At 38.6% G+C, this 25,427-nt stretch overlaps 1 protein-coding gene across 1 annotated transcript in view; it reads right to left on the bottom strand.

The window, feature by feature from the left end:
• The window catches only part of LOC137283591 (allatostatin-A receptor-like), a 47,648-nt gene extending 23,060 nt beyond the window's left edge, over positions 1-24,588 (bottom strand). Inside the window, exon 1 of the mRNA XM_067815176.1 lies at positions 24,394-24,588. The gene's annotated coding sequence lies outside the window, so the exon portion shown is untranslated. The remainder of the gene's footprint in view (positions 1-24,393) is intronic.
• Positions 24,589-25,427: the final 839 nt, after the last annotated feature.

The raw sequence follows: 25,427 nt of genomic DNA, 5'->3' as shown, positions 1-25,427 counted from the left end.
TCGGATTAACTTAAGCTGAGATCGGTTTTAGTACGTTTTGGTGGCATACGGAGTTCACCAAAACGTGATGAAGTATGTAGCATTTACTGAAACTGTAACGCTTGAGAATATTCATTCTGGAATATCGAACGAAACAAATACTGTTAGTGATTCACCGCTTTGTACCGGTTCCGACCAAATCAGTGAAGGCAGGTGTTTGTATAATAGTTAAGAAAACCCTCCTTACATGCAGTTTTTAGCCTAACGTTTTCCTTCTCGGGGAACAGATATTAGAATATATGAAGGCAAGTGTTACTGCCATTGTCAAAAACATTCTAAGCGCTATCCTATTTCTATACGATACACGCTTGTACACAGATGACTAAAACAACTTAAGAAAATAGTTCAAAGATCCAATAAAGCTTATACAATACAAAGTCCATTTATTTCCGTAAATACTTATTGCAGTGAGCTGTGAGCCTTAGCTGGTGAGGTTCACCAGCAACTAGAAGTGATCCTGACACTAACGCATGCAAGATCTGCTCTGCAACCAATCAAAGGAATTGCGTTTACTTACAAATGTTGAGATTCAGCAATGCGCTTGAAAGTTACGATTCTCCGATGATATGTTTCTGCTAGTAAAACTTCATTTTCACCCATCTGTCGATGCTTCTATCATATCGACTCTTAAATCGCATGAAACCGTATTCCGCATTGCACCAGACGCTAAAAACACATTTTCCTGCTCGTGATCATATTTCCAAAGGTTCTGTTAAGGCAACGGAAAGGTGTTACAGTAACACTGTATTTTTTTTTCAAAAAAAAAAGAAAAGAAAAAAATCTTATTGTCATACTGTAATGGTGTTTGGTATGACTTTTACGCTTAAGTGGATGATTAATCTCCATCAACACCAATGATAATTGTTATAATGTTCAAATTGTTATTTTGAACACGCTCGGAGGTTTCTTTAACTTACACGCCAATGACGTTCGTGATCCCCTAGGGCCTTGCACGTGATGAAAAACAGATGCATTGATGTGTTCAGTGACAATTTGAAAGGACGTAGCGGGAACGCAAATTCAAACACTTGATGTAATCGATATTTTCTTGAGAAGAATAAGCACAAGCGAAACCTCTTCAAGTGATTGGTATGAAACATAACTGTTTAGTCAGTTGGGACTGGGTGTTCGTAAACCTTGGTGAAGATATCATCTAGAGCACACTGTACGTGCCAATAGCAATTTAGAACCTAATGGTGTATGGTGTATTCCTGAAAAAGCGAGCTCATCGACACTTACAGTTATACCAAGCTAAAACCTTTATAAAACCATTTCAAGATAAGTGAGCACATATTCCTCTCTGTCCGCTTTACGTCACTCTGAAAAAACACTTTGCCGAGTTTGAGAGATTTGGTTGTGTCACTTGTCTTGGTATATCATTGACAGAGCTTTATGGATTCGTCTTTCAGATCCCCTTAATCTACAGCTTCATCTGCTGTTTCCATTTAGAATTCGGTAAAATATTAGTGAATTTACAATAAATATTCTAAAAAACCCCATTAAAAACACTTTTTCAAAAAGACATAAACTAAACCCCTTTAGCAATACAATATTCTTATGAACACTTGCCAGCGACCTAGAGTGTCCATGATATTAAATTCCTCTAAAAAGTAACAACTTAGTGAAGCTTCGTACACCGAAAGAACGGTAAGTATTAAAAATTGTGACGCCGTAATACCGAATGAGTGCATCTGCTAGAATGATGCATACACGTACGTGATCATATTGTAATCTTGTCATGAGCAAATGGAACCGCTGTCACGAGCTGATGGATGAAATTCAAGCATGATAATACCTGAGTATAAAGGTGAAATTACCGGAACTGATAGAAGTAATTATAAGGTTCACTCCTCTGGTTTAGACTTCATGTCTGAAAATCGGACACAACTTCCGCCTTAATCTATCACGTCATTGAATCATTAGGAAGACACGGAGTTTTTTCGTGGATGGAACAATATGAAATGAAAGGATGTTATATTTTGAAAGTAGCTGTCTTCCTACGACACCTTAAAATTATGAACGTCGTAAATTATCCTTGCAGTTACGATGCCCATAATGTAATATTCTCTTATTTCTGAAAAAAGTGTCACTTATGTCGCTATGAACTGCGCAAGTTATGTTCAGCTGAAGGCGGGCCCTTCAATACTTTTTCATTTATTTTTGTCGGTTAATAATATTTTGTCAAAAAGTGAACACCAGGGATATGTTTTACCGAAAATTGATCAGAATTCTGCTGTCGATGGCGCTAACGGTGTTTAGAGCTAGAGCAATTTGGTGAACATGTAAGTCACAACGATGACTAGCTGCGTCCAATAACCATCACGACATGCGATCCTGTTACTTTCTCCTTTGTCTTTTTCTCGGAGTATAAACTGTTGTGTTTTCACTAGACTTGTCTCATTAACAGATATTTATGCAGCCTAGGTGTACGTGAAACGCGTAATGGCTTCATGAACGATTACATGAGGGATTGGTTTTGTGATTCCATGATCGACGTTATGGTTGAGGAAGGATTCAAAAATATTATTCTGCTGAAATCTCATTCCGCAGGTATAAACCTAGGACGCTTTCCTCTAATGGAACAGCCCAAGAGAAGGGATTAGGGAGTGGATAGGGTTTAACGCCTCTTTAAACAGGTTTCCAGATATATCAGTGCGTTGGATAGGAGAGCCCGAACCTCAGACGCTGACCACTTCGTGAGCTTCACACACTGTATCCATGTGTGGAATCGAACAAGGGTCTTCAGCGTTACAAACGAACCTGTAAGCACCATGTACATCAACACCCTTACCACTTGGTGAAACCTACCAGTAGGACTACTGTGTTGACGAACTTCGAAACAGTTTCAAGGTGAACCAGGAAACGAACCCAAATTCGTGGGTTTTTACAGGGCAAGGGGACACAACTCGACAGACTGATTGAACATAAGGTAAGTATTAAAATGAGGAGGATGCTCACATGGTCAGAAATGGGTACCAAGGTAATACGTGTTTATTTATATCCTCTGACAATACACCATAAGAATTGTCTTTTAGGAACAACAAATTATGTGTTTATTCATATCCTCTGACAATACACCATAAGAATTGTCTTTTAGGAACAACAAATTACGTGCATGTGCATATTATTTACACCAATAAATTAAACAATGAAATTCAACTATACGAGTATTTAAGAACAATCTCAGAACAATGTCAGCTTAAAATTCGGGGGCATGGTGGGCGAGCTGGCTAAGGCGCCAGGTTAGTGATCCAGCGAGGTTGAGGTTTCGAGATCCAGCCCACCTGTGACCGGGTGTAAAAACCTTGGAGTCAATTTTGTGTGCAGACTCTTTTAGTGTTGTCACAACGCCTAGTGTGCAGTACACAACCATGTGCACTTAAAAGTACCCATGAATCCGTTGGTATGTGAGCAGATGGTGGCCACATGAACACGTGCATACACCTAGTTGCGGGTACAGCAACGTGTAGTAAACTTGGACAAAGTGCTGTGACTATGTGTCCCAGTCCACCCAGCTGTGAATTGGGTACCTCGTTAGGATGAGAGAGCCACAATAAACTCGGTGCGCCTACTTGCAGCAAGAGTAATATACTCCCCAGGGAGTTGAGATTGAAATATGATTTGCTGTTGAGACTGACATCCAGTGATCGATGGAAAAATACCAGTACCTTGAGCATGCAATATTGCGTGGATATGTGCGCTATATAAATATCCTATCTATCTATCTATCTATCTATCTATCTATCTGTCTGCTATTGTCAGCTTTAAGTCAGGGTGCATACAGAACTCGGATCGGATTGAATCGTAAACCTCTACAAGTTTCAATTGCATCAAATGTACAGATGATTGACAGAAGATATCAAAGAGTGAATCGACTAAAAGTAGTGTTATCTGGCTAAGCTTTTCGCGAACACCTGCTGAAAGAGGTATGTTCTTTAACTGAGACTTGAAAAGTGTTTCGAGTTCTTTGAGTTTAGGAATTTATTCCATAGAACTGCAGCATTATAACTGAAAGATCTTTGGCTAATTTGTTAGCCTTGGGAATGTGGAAGAGATGCTGGTCGGAAGAATGAAGAACTCTGGATTGTTCATACAATTGCAAGAGATCGACGAGATATGATGGAGCTGATCCATCGTAGCATTAATTAGTAAGTAGTCAGAATCACACGATGTACTGTTAAGGCTGTGATTTGGGTTCTGTCGCCTTTGATGACAACAAGAAAACAAGACAGGAAATAACGAACTGATACAAGGTTGAAACAAACTTTCGGATCTCTGTTCTTACGTTTACGGTACATGCACAATGTCAATCCACAATTCTGACAGACGGAATATCCGAATTAGCTGTAATCGATACAGTTACGATCACCATCACGGTACAGGTATACAAATAAAAGTTCCCGTCAACTACAGCATCACCAACAAGTGTTAAGTTCGAGTTGTTTAACTTAATGCTGGAATAGCATGTTAGCAAGAACTACATCAAGTTCAGTTCTTCTATTGATCTCCCTGCCAATAAATGAAATTTCTCGAACAGCATTATCCTCCGCACAAATCTTGTAATTTCGCTTCAGCATATGCTTGCATGTTCTGATCAAATGAAGCTAGCGTATCTGGTTTTATATGAAAATATTACCCTCATTCAGCAGTTCGTTAGCTCAGTATTCCTTAATTTAGGTTAACGATACTCCTCTGTTCTGTTGTACGCCGGTATTTCACTTGGGCACATGGATGTGCGTACAATGAGCAAATCAATAGTAAGTCTGGCTTTTGAAACTGTAAGGAAAGGTTAATGGTACCTGTCTTTGCAGTCGGAAGAACGAGGTTACAAATAGGATGTTCCTAGAAGGTGAGCTCTAGTTACAGTAGAAAGTCTATGATCATTTTCAGATGTGTAGATGGCAGTAGAGATACTAAGCGATGTCTTCGAGTCTAATGGACTACCACTAAACGGTCGCATTAACATGGGACACCCACAACGTTACCCCCACATGTGTAATGACTGACTACAGACGCGTTCAATTTCCCGCTACATTATATGTATTTAAAGGAATGCAATATCGACCGCAGCAAATGACTAAAGTAGCAATCCTAACGATCTCTGAGACTAACGGCATGAACGTTACAAGAAGATTTCCCTAAAAATACATGGTTAACCTATGTTCTGTTGATGAAGTATACAATGTGTGTTAGCATTGATCCCTTTCATCGATTCGCCAACGGAACATGGCGCACAGCCAAGGCGGTATCGTGACTAAACGGTACAATAATCAGTACAATATGGTTCCACGGACCAGCCACAACAGCTGCAAGTGAGGTTAAGAGAGAATAGCTGCTTATTAACCAATATAGCAATTGACCGAAATAGACAAACACACGGTGTTATCGACTGTGGGATTGTGCCTTTGCATGCTAACTGGACTACTCCATCTGTGTTTACGTAATAGTATTTTGGTTGTCGGTTTAAGGTTTTCACTGGGGTTACAACTCAAGTGTAGATGCGTAAACCAAGCAAATGAAGTGATACATTCCACTAATGAACTCTTCATAACCTAAATGCCATACCACAGAAGGGGGATCCGGCGAGTACTTGAACGAATACCTCTTACAGACTTTCCGCTGAATTACAAGACCCCCATCAGCTAACAACCGCAACACAAAGAGACTTCCACGGATAGAGTGCTTCATATCTCTTCACGCCGTCGAGGCATCTCTATTGCATGTAGTAATGGAGAAGAAGAACCCCGGTTCACCGGAACTATGTTATTGTGTTTCACTTGGTGTAGGCCAGTTCAAAATGCCTTGACAGGATTCATTGACCCTATAGACCTGATTCATGGGGCGGTGATGCTATATGGCTTAACAAGACAAGTAATACGTCTGTCCTCCAGGCAGTACAACGACATCAATGGGAAGGGTTATCCCCCTATGCCAAGGCTACACGAATTGTCAATGAATACACATATTCACGACAATTGCAGCCCTTGAGATTTGTCTCTTTCTTGCCATGATGTGACACAATTCAGACGTGTTGTTCTGCAAGTACGGTTTGGATATGGAAAGACGTTGCATACAAAGGAATGTTCATAGCGTTCAAATTTCATACAGCTGCATGTATCGTAGTTTCGGAGATTTGTTAAGTGAAGCATGCTTGTTTCGATTTATAGATGTCGGGTAACCGGACATTATGAGCCAATCTTTTAAAATTGAAATGTGAAAATGCTGATATGTTCGCAGAAATGTTATAATCATAGTGTTACTGCCATTTTGAAAGGTTATGGAAATAGAAATAGAAGTCGTTGACCATTTGACCGTTGAGAGCAACACACCATGGGCAGATTTAATCCGCCAGTCTTTTATTTCATGAAGTTTTACCTACCATGTGTGATGTACTCAGGTACAACAGAGTACGTTTCCATAGTAATATTATTGCGTGAGTAGTGTTTCATGCCGCTTTTAGCAATATTACAGCAATATCATCGGCAAGGGAAACCAGAAATGAGCTTGACACATTGTACCCTTGTGGGCATTGGGCCTGACCGAAGAATGCCTTAATCACTGGGCTACGCCACACCTCAGTGAAACCATATGAACCATTTGAACTGATGACGCGTCACACACCAACACACACGCACAAGAAAATATATCCTAAGCCACAGATGTTCATCTGTGATGTTCACGGAGTCTTTATCAAATACCACATCGTACGTTTGATGTGATCTACTTTCTCTTTGACACTACTGTACACAATGATACAACCTTCATGAATTCCAATTGCTTTAATAGACTGCAACGAGAGTCAGTAATACATATCACAGACAATTCGTGTTGGCAGTGCCCATTACACGACGAAACACCCATCAAGCAGACTCCTCTGCAGAAGATTCTCGAGAAGGGTTTATATAACAGATATGCCTGACTGAGACTCCATGTAGACACATCGTTATCGCACACGGCTACCGTAAAGAAATACTGTATCAAAAGCTTTGGCAAGTCCCAAGAGGGAGCATTCTGTAACATGATTGCTGATCGGTTACACACGTTGTCCAGGGATTGTATACTCCTGTTATTCTTCAGAGATTTGTTCTAAAATCGGGTCCTGCTATTTCGAGGGAATCCTGTGTTGCAATCTGAACAGTCGCCAGTCGTATTTCACCAGCGTCCTAAGTCTTCAACAAACTCTGTTCTCCACTTTCCTTGCAATCAATGTCGTAATCTCCACTCACTTTCGCTAATATAACTTGAACTATGTAAGTGAACGTTTCAGCGATTAAGTGTTGATAATCTGGCCATATAACATCTTCCAAACTAATGGTAAGTGCAGATAGTTTGGACATGAAGCAGGTTTTCATTCCTAATGGGTAGGTAATTCATATTTAACACTAAATTCATCTTCAGTTCCGTTCATTTTCTTCTAAATGTCATTTCTTAAAGACTAGAAGAATATTATCCACATTTCTCATGTATTTTTGATCAAATTGTGTGTAGATATGGTTAAACAGATTTACAAATTTACACAAACACTATGTACTTTGAACTTTGAGCGAGTGAGTTTAGTTTTTCGCCGCACTCAGCAATATTCCAGCTTTATGGCGGCGATCTGTAAATAATCGAGTCTGGACCAGACAATCCAGTGATCAACAACATGAGCATCGATCTGCACAACCGGGAACCGGTGACATGTGTCAACCAAGTCAGCGAGCCTAACCACCCGATCCCGTTAGTCGCCTCTTACGACAAGCATAGTCGCCTTTTATTTCAAGCATGGGTTGCTGAAGGTCTATTCTAACCCGGCACCTTCACGTGTCTTTGAACGGGATGAGAGAAGATATATTCAGTGACATGCACAGTTTACCAACTCACTCAAGAAATTCTAGGAAATAGCTTCCCTATTTATTTATCGCATGGAGAATTTATCAGTCGATCGGTGGAAGAATTCTGACTCTCAGCACAAATGTCCTCAAGGTAATTGTTACTCACCAGAAAGTATTGCACACGCATTTGGCTGACGTCTGTGACAGGGAAGACTGGTAGCCATTTGTATCTGTATACTAGCGGCAATATCACAGCGTCAGATATGATATTTATCGTGATGGAAACAGGTCCGTAGGTTATGTTTATCCTAATGAATATTAAACAGACCCAACCTATCCGAATGATAAAAGGACGAAGCGTGTGCACACAGTTAATTCAAGCACAGACTACAGACGCCAATGTAACAAAATTTGGCAATCCTTCATTCTTGAAACATTCACGCAGGCACTATAATCACGTTGACATTACATACAATTGCATGCGTGAAGAACTGTATGTCTCTTATGTTTGTCTTTATAAACCGATAAATGAAAGAGTGTCCGCTAAAAGGCAAAACAAGACAAAATGGGATCTGTATGGAGATGGGTCGTCATGTCATTAGAATAGAAAATACGTTTGGGACATCAATAGCAGTCTCTTTTTTTCTATTGTTCTGGTAATTGCATTGTATTTCAGGTGATACGAATATCGCAGACAGTGGTGTGTGGAGTTTTCAGGATAATATTGTGATGTATCACGTACTTACGTTCTGTTTAAATGTTACATATTGTTGAAATTACCAATAACAAAAGAAATGTACCTTTTGCTTGGATGTAAAACTATCTCGACAATAACAACACGTATGTGTGTAAAACGTAAGGGGTAAATACATCACGTAGCCAGTGTTACAGACCAATATTGCTCGTACCTTGTAGGTATCAAAGCTACAGCTGGGGACAGGAGTTAACATCTTTCAAAATAAATCGTACATGTCTTATATCGCAATATGGCAATATTCGGTTATTTGTGTTCAAATTAGCGCAGTCATATTCCGGCGTGACAGCTGCATGCTGAGTAAAGCATGAAATTTTAAACAAACTTGAATGTTTCAAAAGACAGTGTGAATAAGTGCACAAGTGCACCACATATTGTCGCCTTCTATCGTTTTTTGAATGATGGCTATGAGAAAGGGTATATTGACAAACCTAGAAACATAATCACTGAAACTGGGATTCGAACATATAATTAGAGGTGTCAGGCAATTGGACAAACCGAACAGCCAACAAAGGAAACACATTTGTGTCCGGCGTTTACTGATCTGTTATCAGCTTCATTCATGTCATCAGAGACCCACTTGATACATTTACAGTGGGATTGTAAGGCAATGGGTACTTGATAACGTTTACCGTGATTTAATAATTAAATATGGTGCCGAGAGTCAACTTCCATCTGAGTTTGACCACATACTATTACGAAATGTAATGAGCAAACTGGTGAATCTGTATAAGCTTGCAAGAGCGATATCCTTATACAATTGCTGTGAAAGATAAAATGGTTATGAAACATTTTCATAATCCGAGTGGAGCAAATTCGCTGTTATCGAAGTTCAGCTACGAGCGAGATGTTAATCTTTTCAATTAAAAATGCAATCTTCTACTATCAATTTGATAAATATTGAAGTATACTTTATCAACACTTATTTGAGTCGTTGTTTACATGGTTCTATTATCAGTATATGGGAAAGCATCTTTTCAACTTATGGCAACATATTTACACAGGATAAGCATGGTCAAGAGTTACCTATATGTTCGTGTATTCTAACAATCACTAGACGTACACAACTTGATTAAAAATGAATACAATGACATCATGACGGATTACGTCCCTCTGAGGCGTCCATAACAACTTACCTTAGAGAAATTTAGTTAAATCGCATTGGCTAAAATGCAATGTATTCAATGTACACGTCACATAATGTCATGGTGACAAGAAATACATTTGGCTACGATAATTTGCCATACTGAAAAGAACAACTTTTTTGCACCGACCAGCTTACGGCATACTTTGGCGATATGAATTTAATGCATTACAACTTTATATCTACTGGACACATGAATAACTCCAGTGTCAAATATGCCTCGCTGGAAGAGGACATTCACTTGGGTTTAGATTGATTATCAGATTGTCAGTTGTTCGAATGATAGATACTTAAATCTGCCAAAGCCTGCTATATTTCAGTCTACGATTTGACTGTAGTGGAAACGGTACGACGGATACTTTGACATGAGTGATCTATGCTTCACGACTTATAACACACGAGTTTGGCGTTTCAGGCATCTCAATCATTGAGACAGTAGATGGTAGGTACATGTTGGTTATTGATTTAGGAATTTCTTATGTGTCGTGACCAATGTTTCTTCATACCTACTAACAGACGCTAATAAGTTGTAAGTGATTGGGAGATATATCTGACTAACGATAGGATCGGTAATGTGTGTTATCGTCTTGGAATAATGTTCTTTGGGGCATGCTAACAGCTCATTCAGACAATGAAATGAAATGACACCTTATGGTCATGTATTCACGACTTGTATATTATTGTACACAAAGTGAGATGGTTTTTTTATATCATAAAGGTTGGCATTAGGACTGGTAATAGTTTTATGTCGCTCTCTATCTAAACGATCATTATGTACCATGTATATGTACCTGCACACTGATACTAAATCTCACAGCAGCTCGACCGAGATGGTATCGAACCAGCTCAATATAAATTAAAACCTCTATGTTTCGGATTTACATTTCAGTGCATGCCCCTCGAAATAAACTGACAAGACCTTTTTCTCAGTCATACAAAAAAAAGCTAAAATAGTCAACTGTCCTCGTTGAAAATACATACAGACATGTGTTTACGGTTTCACCAGGAAATAGTAATGAGTTCACGTGTTCGCAGGAGCATGAACTCAATCCCACCGCCGCGCCCACCACCAAAACAAACACGATACATATAGTACGAGTCAGAATAGGGAAGTGTATTACTTGTGCCACTGATGTGTCAAATTTCGAAATCTTCTTTCACTGCATGTCGGGAATAAAGAAGGCTTTTGGGTTGCCCTGAATAATGTTTTTTTGGTCAGCAACATTTGACTTTATAACTTCGTCGTACAAATAACATGTTCGATTGTACCTCAAACGCTGTGAAATGTAGACGCAAAAAGGCTTGACTCCCTCCTCCAACCATGTCGTCTTGTGTATAGTTGCCAGTCTGAACTTTTGTTCAAACGGATAATCTTGTTACAAAAGTACTCTATTTCGTGTTACGTTTGTTAAATCATTTGATCAGAATGTAACTTCTTTTCTGACGTTACAACATTCAAACAGAAGATAATCAAAGTTTAAATGTAACCTCTAGTGGTCTCTGATACGTGGTAGCGGGCGTGCTGAGCTGAGCATAGTATCAATGGGTATGGGATTTGTGAAACTCTGGAATCCATCCCACACTTAGGATGGTCATATTCATTTTTCGTCATACAAGTTCAAGGTCAATAAAAACAGAAGCATGTTGAGAAAAGAATTAATGTAACGTTGCTGAAGAAGAACACTTGTGTTATTTGAAAACGTGACTGTAGGAACAGCTCAAACCTTTCGATGACTGCTGCGTTGGATAGGATGGGCTGGCTATTGTCTCTTTTCAACACCACGTACTGACGTAGCCCACTCCGAAAGCCATTCAACAGGCCCATCTTCCGTTTTGACGTATTTCCCTGTTTGCCACGGTTGCTCTTTGTCACTTGAATGAATCAGGTGTGGCCTTTGAAGATCGTCGAATGCTGTTTGCAAGCCCCTGACATATCTCCTGATCATACCGATATCATTTGACGAAGGTTTTCACTACTACTGAACTGTAGTCATTCATGTACTTCATCTGGGAAACTGTCCACATTTTGAACCAATGATCCATCTTGTATTTTATGCGTCACCTGCGTAACCCAACCAGGTTGGTTCTAATTAGGCTTCCACTTTTTTCTGCATTACATTATGAGCCAACAAGACATTGAAATCATGACCCAGCTCTCCTTGAAACACCTGCAATTTTGCTTTGCGCAATCGTTATAATTGGCCGGGCCTTCGACAGGATCCAAAAGGATTTTAAGGTTGCGATGTTGAACCCAAATAACTGGCGAATAGCTGTGGTTATCTGACAAGCTTAGATGTGGCTACATGTCGAGCTTTGCATGAATTGCTGTGGTTACATGACTAGCTTTGCGTGAATAGGTGTGGTTACATGACTAGCTCTGTGGGAATATCTCTATTCACGAGGACTGGTAGAAACACGATGAATCACGATTTGTGGGATTTGTATTGTAGCTGGATATACAACCAACAGAAAGGAAATGGTAAAGAGATGGACAAGGCATCTATGTTATAACAGCGTCTTTATTGACTTTAACTACAGTCCTTCCTATCTAAGAGTGGATGCCGCCATCTAAAGAATAACAGGTTTTGTCATACAGCATCTGCTAATGCTTTAGTCACGATTATAGAAAGGTTGTGGATGTCTGGCTATGGCAACAGACAGTTGTCTCTAATAATATCGTGTGATAATTACATTACATATCTACGGTACTTTATCTTTATATAACATAGGGGCTGTTAATGTCAGACGGTCAAACGTACTGTTTGTTTCCCGTTACTAAATCATATTATTTAGCAGATGATTGAAATTAACTGGAGTTCATGTCTGAAGGCACTATTTACGTTATTGTGTCTGAGAGGATATATCACACACTGCTGGAACTATGCTTAACAATGAGATGCCAATGTACGGTATAACACTGGAAGTCGGTTACATAAACATCACCACAGTGGGCACCTTCAAATGTTTATATTCATGACTGGTATTCTTCTGATATGGTCGTAAGGGTAAAATAGGATCTGTGCTATCAGATATTTGTTATAATGGAGAGGTTTACTCAGTTACACATATTTGCCCCAAAACCCTGAACGATATGTGTAACTGTACTCATGTTACATCTAAGTAAATACAATCAGGGTAACGAATCACTCGCACGCACGTAATTGACCTTTGTCACAAACAAGATTCTTTGTTAGTGTCTAGCAACTCATCACAGAATTCTCATTTTTTCATTCCAGGTTGATAATTTCTTTTCTCTCCTGTCTCATCCTTTTCAAAAGTTTCTCGAACCTTTGGGAACGTATTTCTTGGCATACCTTCCTTTGTCAATATTGCATAACTGCAGGAAGAGACGGTACATTCTGAATTGCTCATTTCCCACGACATCAGTGACAGGGCAAGATTAAAGAAAGTCGCTGAGAACGTAATTGGCAGATAAGCCTACAGCATTGAAGGGAGCTCATTTCCCTAGGAATAAGTAGCATACACCTAAAACATCCCCGGGACGTATTCTCGTAATGTCGTCTGTAGGATTGGGCAGCTTTAACATCTCCGTTTGTGTCTGCTTGGAAGTAACAAAGGCCAAATGCTGCGTTTTCCTCAATATTCCCATGATCGTAATTCACTCGCGCGATCGATCGAACAAAACCATTCATGCCCTTGTGACCCGGCGCTGTGATTGTCTTATTTTCAAAATAAGTCAATGGGAATTTAAATAATATACAATGAGTTCCCGATACTGGCACATAGTGTAGGTATAATGTTTTCAATCATGAGCATAATAGGTGTTCGTGTTTAAATCCTTCTCGAAATACCTCGAGTCGAACTCGAAATGTGGGCCGGATACTTTTTTTTCATTTCAATATCAACAAAGAAATATTTTTAAAGGTAAAAAACATCGAATGTGCACATTCAGAACGTTTCTGTATACACTATTCTATGGTTATGCAAATGTGATAGGTAATTCAGAATCATTAGAAATAAATCAACATATGTAAATTATGTGAAACAACACGTTAACGTAATCTAATAACGGATGTAACATTCCTTCATTTAGCGGATGTGTGGTACGTTGCATTTGAGTGTTGCAAGTCTTCAAATTGGCAACTCGCGGCCCCTTTCGCCTGATTAATGACTATAGACTAGTGCTTGCCAAAAATATGACCAAATAATTAACGCCAGCCTGAGCATTAAATATGTAACATAACGGATTGAAAATGATAATGCGTAGCTGTGCCCTTCATCGCAGCAATGAAATCAACAAAATCTGTTTTTAACCTAAAAAATATGTTCAGCTGATGAAGTCTCTGGAATGCCTTTTCTCACATGGATCAGCTTTTAATTAAAAGCAGATTTTACTTCTCAGGAAAGTGACTAAAATGTCGAAATTGGACGTAAGGATTTGACATGAATATCCCACCGATTACAAACAAACACAGCCATAAAAACACCACACCTAAGAGATCAATATCCCTAAGGGCATAGAGGCTACGGAACGCAATGATGTGGTCTGATGTGGAATTTCCGCTAAATTTCTCATAAAACGAAACTAGAACTTCTTTCCCAGAAGATCATATTTCCCTGGTTTTTAATGTCACCTATTTTTATGGAGATATTCAGTGAACGAAACCTCAAATTGAATCACTTTAATGACTAGAACATGCTTTTTGATAACTTTCTCATGAGCAAATTCTTCGCGAACATATAATCTGAAATGGATTTGCGTCGTATCAAATTCCTCTTTCCTTCGTTGTGGAAATGTTTGGTGTATTCCTCAGTATAGCAGGGAACAAAACAATGCAACCAATAAAATGGTTTTTGTCTTCTTCATTAAATGATATATTTATACATTTTGTATTAATCAAAATCTTGTGACGAATACAATATTACACACATGTGTACAACATAAATCAAGCAACTGGCAACAGTAACAACAGAATTTTCAAAGTGTGTCCAACGGTTGTGCTAGTGGGTACATTGGAGTTAAATATTGATTTAGGCGACCTTATTAATATGATTTTTTTCTGCAGTGTTATAACTGTATGTATTTACCATGAAACATAAGGATTCATACACTATGAAGGTAAATACACTTTAGATTTAATAATAGGTTAGGATCAATTGTATACGATGCACCAATCTGGAATGTTTTCTCAATATCCGCAACTGCCGTAGTGGGCAATTCTTCGGGGATGAAGCTGCCAGTACAACATGTGCTTTAGTAACCGATCATACTGCCATCTGTTAACCCATTATTGGGTGAATATCTCTCTAGCAAATCAAATATTTGATTCTGCCTGTTTGCATAGTAGGGCTAATGGTGCCTAAAATTGGTCGTATGCACAGACATCAAAGGATCTTGACGCCATTCCTCCAGGATCCTTTACCCAAACTGTTTAATTTTACTTGTATTAGCTCAAGATCACGCGTGCAAGCATTTCTCCATTTCCTTCTTTATTCTGTCAGAACGCCATAAGCGGCCCACTTAGGGAAGCGAACAATTCATATTTGAACTGGTTCGTTTCACGGAATCGAAAAAAAAACATAAACCGTTAGTACATATACCTTTTGCATCGGGATCTTGAATGTTCCCAAGCATGCTTTTTAGCTTTGCAAACAGCTGTGAAGCTTTTGAGAAAACATGACGTTGAACCTCGCGATGTAAGATAGTGTAATGGATTATTCCCAATTTAGGTCTAGGTTGGACGAATAAGACTGATTCAATTACAGTGGTAGGAGCATTATTCATTATGTATTTTAAAACCAAAGCTTCCCTGGTGAGTTGCATTGTTACTATGCGACTATGTGATCGTTCGTGATAATGGATTGGTTTTATAAGGGCAGCTTTGACACATATTCTGACTTTGAAGCTTCATATTCTAAAGAAATGTAACAATACATCATCTGTCGTGTACACGTTTCAGCAATTAAGCTGTCACAAAATGGCAGTTTAGTCAAGTTTTGCTATAAGTTTATACACAGCGATCTTCATTTACAAAGTTATAGACAGGGCGAAATGAAGTTATGGATACTTCAAGGTAATACCAAATCGAAAATATAGTTTTAGTGCACAATGGGATTTCACCATCAGCGTGGCTTTCGGAATGGCTAGGCATTATTCCCTGACAAACAAAAGCCATTGTCACATCCAAACTCAGTTGCAGTACGAAGTGTTCTTGGTATTAACGAATCCGAGCGAAGAGGAGATTTTTATCTAACGCTTTCAATTAGACCTCCTAGTGTTCCATTTGAAGATGTGTAAAATTTAAAAAACAGGTGAATGTAAGTACCATTTGAGTAGTTTCTTACCTTGTCAGTTGCGTTAAACCTACATTTCAGTGCAGTAAGTCTAGGACACCACGATGCACTGGACATCATACTTTCTTTGCGAGCCGTGGATGACATACTATATAGAAGGGAGAGTGATCTGTCTGACTAAAAAGTTATTAATCCTCTGTGAGTTCACATTTATTATATTCATGTCAGTTAAAACAACATTAACCGTCTGAAGTGTCAACGCGTTCTGCATACAGACATTCCACAATCAATGACGACACTTCAAAACTTTGTGGATGAACAAATGATCCCTTTATGCAATTTTGTCACTGTGGTGTCACCTTGCTGATAGAAGAATAATATATTTGCACTGATTAATGGTACATATCCAGATGGCTTGCTTTACAGTCCTTCTAGCCTAGAGATTAAGTCGTGTTGTTGTGAATTACGTATGGTACCCCAAATAGGCGTTGGTTTACAAATCTCCTGAGGTATTTTTTGAAATGACGTGAATGCGCGTTTTGTGCTTTCTTTTGCGGATTCTGTAATGCTGCTGTCCAAACCATCTAGCTACACTTATAATAACAAAATAGGAAACCATAGGTTCGAAATGTATACTTTATGCCATTTATTGTGAACTCGGTAGTAGTTCAACAGTTATTAGTACATCGTGTTATTATTTCCTGAATTAATATGTTCAGATGACATTATAATTCAGCCTCTGCAACATATGAAGACGGAGGTATGATAAGTGATCATTAGGTTTAGTATTAGTTTCACGTCCACAATTCCAAGTCAGCATGTACATTTAATATCATACTGGACAAAAAAAGTTATATATGCGAAGTTTGAATTTTGAATAATTTGGTTATGCATTGACACACTGATAAAACATCAGTCACAAACATACCAATATCCCTAATTTATTTTGCCCAGTATAGTGTCATGGAAAGACCAACCAAATCCCAGCACTAAATGTCTTTCTATAAAAGTCACAGTTGTGTAGGTATTGAAGGAAATGTTCTGACAGACTCGTCAATGCAGCTTAGTCAATACATAGTGTAGGTCGTAAGCCACAGAGAAATAGAGATTATACATGCCCCAGTGTTTGGCAAGCGATGGGTAATATCCCTCATCCCTTAACGCCTCCTGCACTCATTGGCCCCTATCTAAATGGATTGGTTGACAGTTTGAGGTCGACCCTGATTACGATGGATCACTGGATCATCTGGTTCCTTACAGATCCCCGTGGGAGTCAGCTGTATACAACAAAGTGATCTTTCCAATGATCTGCGGGATTCCAATTGTTCGCGAACACCGGTCGTCAGTACTAATATCCAGTGATCCATATGACTATCACTATTGAGAGTTTTACGACGGAAATTGATTTTGCAACGGAAACTGTTTTCGTAGATCATCGAAACGAACTGTTCCTTGGTGTTAACGATAGAATTTACAATTTGTACCAGGCAGACAATTTTGTTAATGTATATATGGCAATGCTGTTTTCTATGTAGGTATTCTTGCAATACTTCGATAGGGTAATGCTATATCCAGTCCACAAAATGTTTGTTGTTAGACAATATCCTCAATATTCGAGGGAGGTGGCGGTGGTCTGTAAATACTCCAATTTGGACCACATAGTCCAGTGATCATCGTCATAAACATACATCGATTGCGTCGGCCATGACAGCGAGCCTTACCACCCCATCCCGTCAAGCGTCTCTCAAGAAAAGCCGGATTGCTGGAAGTCATTTCAAACCTGGGTCTTTAAGGGTTCCATGACCGCCAATCCATGTAAAGCCGTATGCAAAGTTCAAAGTTCCAGATCTAAAACTTCTACTACAAAAATGCCCATATTTCGCTCACTGACACATATTGATGACTCTCCGGTATCCTTTTAAAGATAAAGATTTTCCTTCCGTATGTAGGGCTACATTTCAATTAATGGCCTTACAGCGACCTGTATCAATGCTCTGTCATTAATAATTGAAAATGCCATCGATTGTTCATGACATCGATGTTGTGCGAGTCGTTCGGCGCAAAGGTTGCATTGGACGATGCTTAGTAACGTCACCGCCAAATAAACAGGGATTATCTTTTAGGCATTCTTACAAAAAGTGAACATTGATTATATATAATTATAAAAGCCTTATCTCAAATTACATGTAAGATCCAAATGTTAACATGGTCAACCGTTGCTAAGGAAAGTTTCCTAGTGTTGCACACTTCTCCTTGAAGCGTCCAAATCGCAAAGATATTCTGCCATTACAAACAGGGAGAACACTTTGATCTGCAATACAGTAGCTTGATTACGTAAAGATGCTTAATGTAAAAACGCTTGAAAACTTGCATTTTATATTTACATAAACCGATGATTCATTTAGAAATTATTTGATTTGCAATTACAGTATTTTAGCTTCCATTCCATCTATACCAGTATAAATACTATGTGTTTATTCTGATTTGCTGGTGCGTGTTTATCAAAATAAGAATCGCCTTGACCGCTTTCTATCGGAAATGCACAGAACAAAATGTGAAGATCGAAAACATCTCTGAAGTGCGAGACACAACATAAAATAGCTTTTAGACTTATGTTAATGTAGTTTTGAAACCCGACACAACACATTACAACGATCAATAAGAACTGCTTTTAACATTTATAACTTGCTTGATACACTTGAACCTATGTCACTTGTTACTTGCTCATCATTATATTACAGGCCTTTTCATATGTGCATGTATGCGTTCTTAGATCTCTTAAATCACTCTCTACAGACAGAGTCTCATGTATAGTCACGTCAAGATAAATAGCATCGTTCTGACATCAAGTTCCGTTCTCATGAAGGATGTTGGTCTTGAAAACTTTGCACGAACTAACTATTTGTCCAAACAGGTTTTTAAAAATTTATCAATTGAAGAAGATTTTAACATTATATTTAACAAGCCAACATACAGCGAAAACATCATATTGTTTGCAGTCGCTATTTCTTTGTTCCAGCGACCCGTGAAGATCTGGGTTTTGAACTGGGGATATAAGCTTGCTTGAGTGATTAGGCTCGCAGACTTGGTTGACACATGTCATCCTATCCCAGTTGCGTAGATTGATGCTCATGTTGTCGATCACGGAGTTACCTGGTTAAAACTATATTATTTACAGTCTGACTATGTAGCTTGAAACAATATATGTTTGAGTTTTATTTTGAAATAAATACATGATATTCAAAGGTATAAAAAATATTCTGATATGTATTATCCCTGAACACGGAATGATAATTCCTTTTGATCTCCCTGAAGTAAAACGTCTTACATAAATATTAATTGTACTACCTTTAGCCATCCCATATTGGCCGAAACACACTAATGCCCTACTATCATTTCATAGCCACATTCATTATGTCTCGTAATAGAGTTGACAACTGACACATTATTGCTGAAAATGTGTTATTAAATGCTTGACGATGAATACTTTTACCGTTAGTTGCAGAGCAAATTACATTATCAGTGTAATGGAAATGATTAACTACCAGGAGGATTTGCAAGATCTAAAAGCAACTTCAGAGACTTGTTTGGGAACCTGTGTGGTCTATGGGGTTCTTTCCATTTTCCAGACAGTGGGAAACAACCTCAAACAGGACCTTTGTGAAAAATCAGTTTGTGTGTAATTAACTTGACTAAGTTTGCATACAAGCGGTTACAAATAGGGTGAAATAAATTGGTTCCTACGATGATGTCGTCAAACTGTCGGGGATTTCCGACAAGATGTCGGAAACAGGTTTCACTCAACGCATCTTGGCTCTCATGAGTTTAATTGTAGCGAACTGGAAGAACATGCGCTATTCGAAATGGCTATTGTCACACTTCAGTGTTCCTGAATAGCACATGGTGCTCGTGGATGTTGGGCAAAGATTAAGCCATATTGCAATATGTTGACACCCTGTAAAGGTGTAATGACCAGGTAACTTAGGTATTTAATTCTAAGTGTATCTTGTCTTGTCTAAATAACGTTTTCGAAATATTCCAACATCTAATATCCGTTGAGATTTCTACTTGTTGTTGCTATTTTGTCCTAAAAGCGTTTAAAAAAACATAGTGCCCCTATTAAACTTGAAATATCTCGGTGAACACCTTTTGTTATCATATCAGTCATATTCCCTTTGAGGAAATTGAAACATGGCTTATTATTCGAAGGGTGCTTACATGAAGTATTCAGATTCGTTTTCATCAAAACCTGTCAGAATGACAAAAGACCTGCTGTTTATGATTTTGCTGGCACACTTGAGATGAAGCCTGAACCACAGAAACTGTCAGCAAGGTGTTAGACGATAAAATAATTTCATAACAGACATGGTCTTCAAAGAGCATAAAATGCTGAGGTAACAGACTATGAGATAAGTCTGGCGTGATACACAGCTAGCACTTTTTACAATTTTAAGTTATACCATACTTGTTTTCAGGTGGACAATTAACTGGCATGTGTTTGTGAGAGGTTTCATAAATGAAACAGGGTACGCCCTTCTTAGAACGAACACCTGGTATCATCACCATTCGAAGAGTAAAGATTAAAGGTTGACCAGTCATTAAAGACGCCCTAGTTCGCTTACAGAGATGCGTCCCCATGGGACCTACGATCCTGGTCCCTAATCACAAAAGCTAATTATGTTTCTAGGTTTGCCAGCACCATAGCCATGCCCGATGGTTCCAACAAAATGGTTAGCACCTGAGACTTGCATCACCTCGGTCTGACGCTTACACGCCATGATATAATAAGAACACTGTTCAGGCTTAAAACCCAGTTTACTTACATTTTGAAGTAATAAATGATATAGTCAAATCGTTCTTAGATGTATATCGCGATATTTTGTATTTGGAAGTTTTCAGTAAGAAAATAGTAAGAGCTGTTTGACGTTTCTTCGATGTAAATGTAGAAGGCAACAGGGCATTGTAATACACTCTCCAACGTGGCATATGATTCAGATATGCACGTCCTCGTTTCTTTTACTTTCATTTAAGCAAACAAATATAGCGTACAACACTTCTTGTAAGAAAGACATCGGTGCATGACGATCTTCGTATAATTACAAAACAAGCACTTCTGATCAGACAATATAAGAATGATACAGGGCTGTTCTAGTTGTTTTACCAGTTTCACTTCAGATTTTGTAAGGTTTTGTTACTGCTAACATGAAAACGCACAATAGGAACACTAGGGTTTTCTTGAACAGCTGCTGCACATGTCTAGTATCATGTAATGACAATCCTGTTAGATATAAGACTGTACAGAGAAAGCATATGACAATTGTTCTTGTAATAATCGCTAACAGATGTTGTCTTTTAGGAAAGGTAACATTACACGTTCTTAAACAGAATGCTTCCTTTCCAAATCATGATTACAAGACAATGGCCATGTGTGTTTTCTCCGTGTTAGAGAGAAACACGCAACATAATTACAAAGTGGATAGATGAAATATTCGATAACCAACCAAACAGACTCCTTGCCAATCAGAAAACTGAATCAATGTTTTTTGTATGATTCCTAACAGATCCTGAGAGCCTGCAACCTCTAATCAGATTAGTGAGAATCAATTCCCATCACGCATATAGCTGTTTGTGGTGATGATGATTATGCAAAAGTTGTGATCTGTCGGCTCCTTAACTACTGATAAAAGAAAAACCAACCCGTAATTACATTGCTGGATCAAACGAAGGAACACTATGCTTGTCAAACAGAGTAAATGCAATCCGGATTTGATACAACCATTGGCATGGTCGTCTCACAGCAGCCTGATTGCCATCATATCCTTCTGTGCACTGTCGCTACAAAATGTCTTTTATGGATGTATGTAGAACATCACGTGTATATTCTTTTGAATTACAAATTTCTAATTAAACTGGTGTAGGCTGTACACATCGATTACATGAACGATGACATCAACCTGTTCTACTTTGTGGTGCGTGTTTCTATGTCCCATCGATATTTTTTCTCCTTTCTAAAAACACGTTTGCTTTTAGTATTCGTCATACCACACTGAATGACTACAACTTTAAGACGCTACTTATGCACATAGCTTTTAGAGCAATCGTTTCAATGTTTCCCCCTTGGTTTAGTCGATGGTTCGAGTTGTTCCAAGGTATACTCAGCTTAGCCCAAGTGTATGAGAGACACAAACACATTGACTAGAATAATACATGCTGTTTGCAATGATTTTGATAAGGTTGGTTTTACACAGTTGCCACGCTGACAATTAGTATACTACTGAGGCTAATTGTACTTTTTGTAACCTCGATATCGAACTCGCCTCTGTGAACTAATGATCATGCCATTATATGGAGGTAGGCACGTTTGTCGGTGATGGTGCCAATTAGGAATGCTATTCAGATCTATACTGTGTAACCCAATAGAATATCCACAACAGGGAAAGTTGATGGATGCTCGCAGTGTTAGATGGGAACGCCATGGCGATGAATCTAACAACTGTCCTCAATTAAGAACATACAGGTTGAACATGACAGCAGTCTCTAATTAATTATCGATCAAGTATAGAGACTGATATGACTTAGGTTCTCTTTGAAGCTCTCGTTGATTGATATCTTACGTAAAACATTGTCTCTTTAAAACTATGTCATATCGTGGCTGTGTTGTTAATGCAATGTCCTAATTGCCCTGAAGCTTTTAACATTCTTTCTCTAACACATGGGACGTACTAGTAAACAAGGGCATCGGCAAACATATGGGTGAACAATGAACGTGGAGGTATTCTTGAAAATACGTACCTACACTGAGAGCTTTTCTGGGGTTATATGATCATGACATATTCGCTCACTGATTCACTTTGTAGAATGATTTGCTAATACATCCAAGGATAAAGTCATGCCTATCTAGACTGTATCATGCATTTTCACTCACATTACGGCAGAAAGGTGAGGCATTGATTTCAATATGGGGAAACACTTCCGGTTACATCTAAATATTTGACACATTTATACTAAGAGATGTATTAACGTTAGTACTAACGACTGGTCAGAAAATGAGTTTCTTTTATTAAACCTAACTATAATATCTAAATCTTAGAATAACCGGATCTATTTCCAGTTCTCTTCATTATCACCTCTGCAAACATCACTGAAATATCTGCAAATGTCTGTAAATATTAGAAGTTAGGATTTGTCGACATAACTCGTAACGCCACTCACTTTGAGATCAAATATTCACCCAGTTAACAATATTCACTCCTAAGACAGTCTTTACCTCTGGTCCTGTATTGACTCAAGAGAATTGCATTAAGGTTGACTTTGATTTCGTGCAATACGTCATCTAACAATCCTGACCAGGACAGATATTCATTCGCACGGCTTTTAGTCGTCAGGGTCCAGAGAGATACATTCCTTATTGGAATCTGAGTGATCTTTGGCCGCACCAATATCGAACCACTACACATGGGAAATAGCCGATGAAGTAATAAGACGTCAGGGTCTCTTGGTATAGTGCTTCATTTCGTTATTGAAAGACGGGTGAGAGGCAAGTAAATGTTGTTCTGTTATTAAAGCAGCGTTTTAAGTAAGAGCTGGAAGGCCTTTGTGATTAGGTCGTAATTATCCCTGGTCGAAATTATAATGATTGATACAGTTACAATGCATTGTTTGAGTGTTATATTTTTAACAGGGTTGAACATTTGAGTTAGCAATCGGCGTATTTCATGGAAGTCTTTGAAGCAATTAAAGGTTAACATCTCGGTGTGATAGGAAATGAATGACAGGCATCCTTGTTATCCTACGTATAATGCCTCATGTCAACACTAATTTACGGATGAAGAGTTAATTAATTAACTACTGGTGGTATGATTAGATTACATCATTTAATATTGATGGTTAGTCATCTCACACACACTGATTGTCTGGAGTTTAATGGTTGTATATCAATATAGTAACACTGTATTCTGTGGAGTAAGCTGGTGCACAACAGGTCTGCTGTATACAGTATACCAGTCATGAAGGTACGTGTCATAGGGTCTTAGCATGAAGCACCAGAAACTGCCACATGTCACAGTATGTAAACTTGCAGTTCGGGCATAATGCGTCGTATAGTAAGAATTACACTACCTTCTGGACGGAAGGTATTCGTAAATTTTCCCATCTCTTAAATGACTTCCACATACTACGATTGTGCCTTTCAACAACAATACGCACATTCGTTTTACTAACCTGTACCTCGGTTAATTGCCGTAGAATATTTTGGACGACGAATAGCAACTATCACCACGATCTAGAAGAGCTTTTCACCGCATATTCATCCCAATGCATAATATACTATCATTACAAATTGTTTTAGGTGATTATACAAGAGGAAAAAAGGAAAAAGAGACCCTTACCTTTAACTCTTTCAGATTCGATCCCAGACGGTTATCAAACACCCAAACTTGCTGCCCGCCTCTCCAGCGTCGATATGGGGCTATGAGAGCTCCTCCTCATCAATATGTAAGTTCGATAGCATGTAGATATTCGTGATCATCACAAACGCCGCAAGAGCTTTGACGACAAACGTGCCTCAATCTTCTATACTAATCAATATCTATTACACCGGACCAATCAGATTTGCTGTTACAATAGCTGTGGGTAATACAGTCAGCGTCAAATCAATGCCTATTTGTCAGCACCACATTGATTGGCTGCGTGAGTTCCAGCCGCTTTCTCCTCGTGCTGTTGTGGTTCTCGAGGGATGCATCTCCATTGAATAGTGTTGCTCTGTCTTACTCAACTTGTCTCCTTTCCATCTCTGAATATAATCAACACCGAAAAACACGCTTTACCTAATCAGTTCTGAACTAAAAGCTTAATATCTATCAAACGTAATTAATCACAATTCATAATTCAGATCATATTCTACGCCTAATGACGTCTTTGTGATCATGTAAATTATATGGTTGCCGTCATAATTAGCCAAACATACACATACAAGTGATATTTAGAGTCCCTTTGAGAACATAATGTTTGGTTACCTGCTACAAAGACAAAACCAAACATCTTTTACCATCCGCGTACATCATAAGCATTGCGTTTTCTTTTCGAATCCATAGCGTTTATGCCGTCCATAAGCGTTGCTTTGTAATTCTTCCACGATCTAACGTTCTATTTGAAAAGAGAGCCTTAGCAATGCAAAATGAATCTAATATATCTGTATTGTATTTCCGTCCAAAATTCCTTTGGAATTTATGCAAACTGAAAGCTGACTATCTCGAACTGCCAGTTCACGATATGATTGTGTATGTCCTCATGTGTATATGTGTATGTGGATTTCATCATGAACAGTGAGAATATCCATATGGGTGTTGAAAGTTTTTTTCCCCTTTTATTTAAAAGGCATGATCAACAATAGTATGACTAACAGTAATATAGAGTTGTGTCG

Source organism: Haliotis asinina, chromosome 5 (assembly GCF_037392515.1).
Source record: "Haliotis asinina isolate JCU_RB_2024 chromosome 5, JCU_Hal_asi_v2, whole genome shotgun sequence".
Lineage (NCBI taxonomy): Eukaryota > Metazoa > Mollusca > Gastropoda > Lepetellida > Haliotidae > Haliotis > Haliotis asinina.
This window is presented reverse-complemented; position numbering and strand designations above follow the sequence as displayed.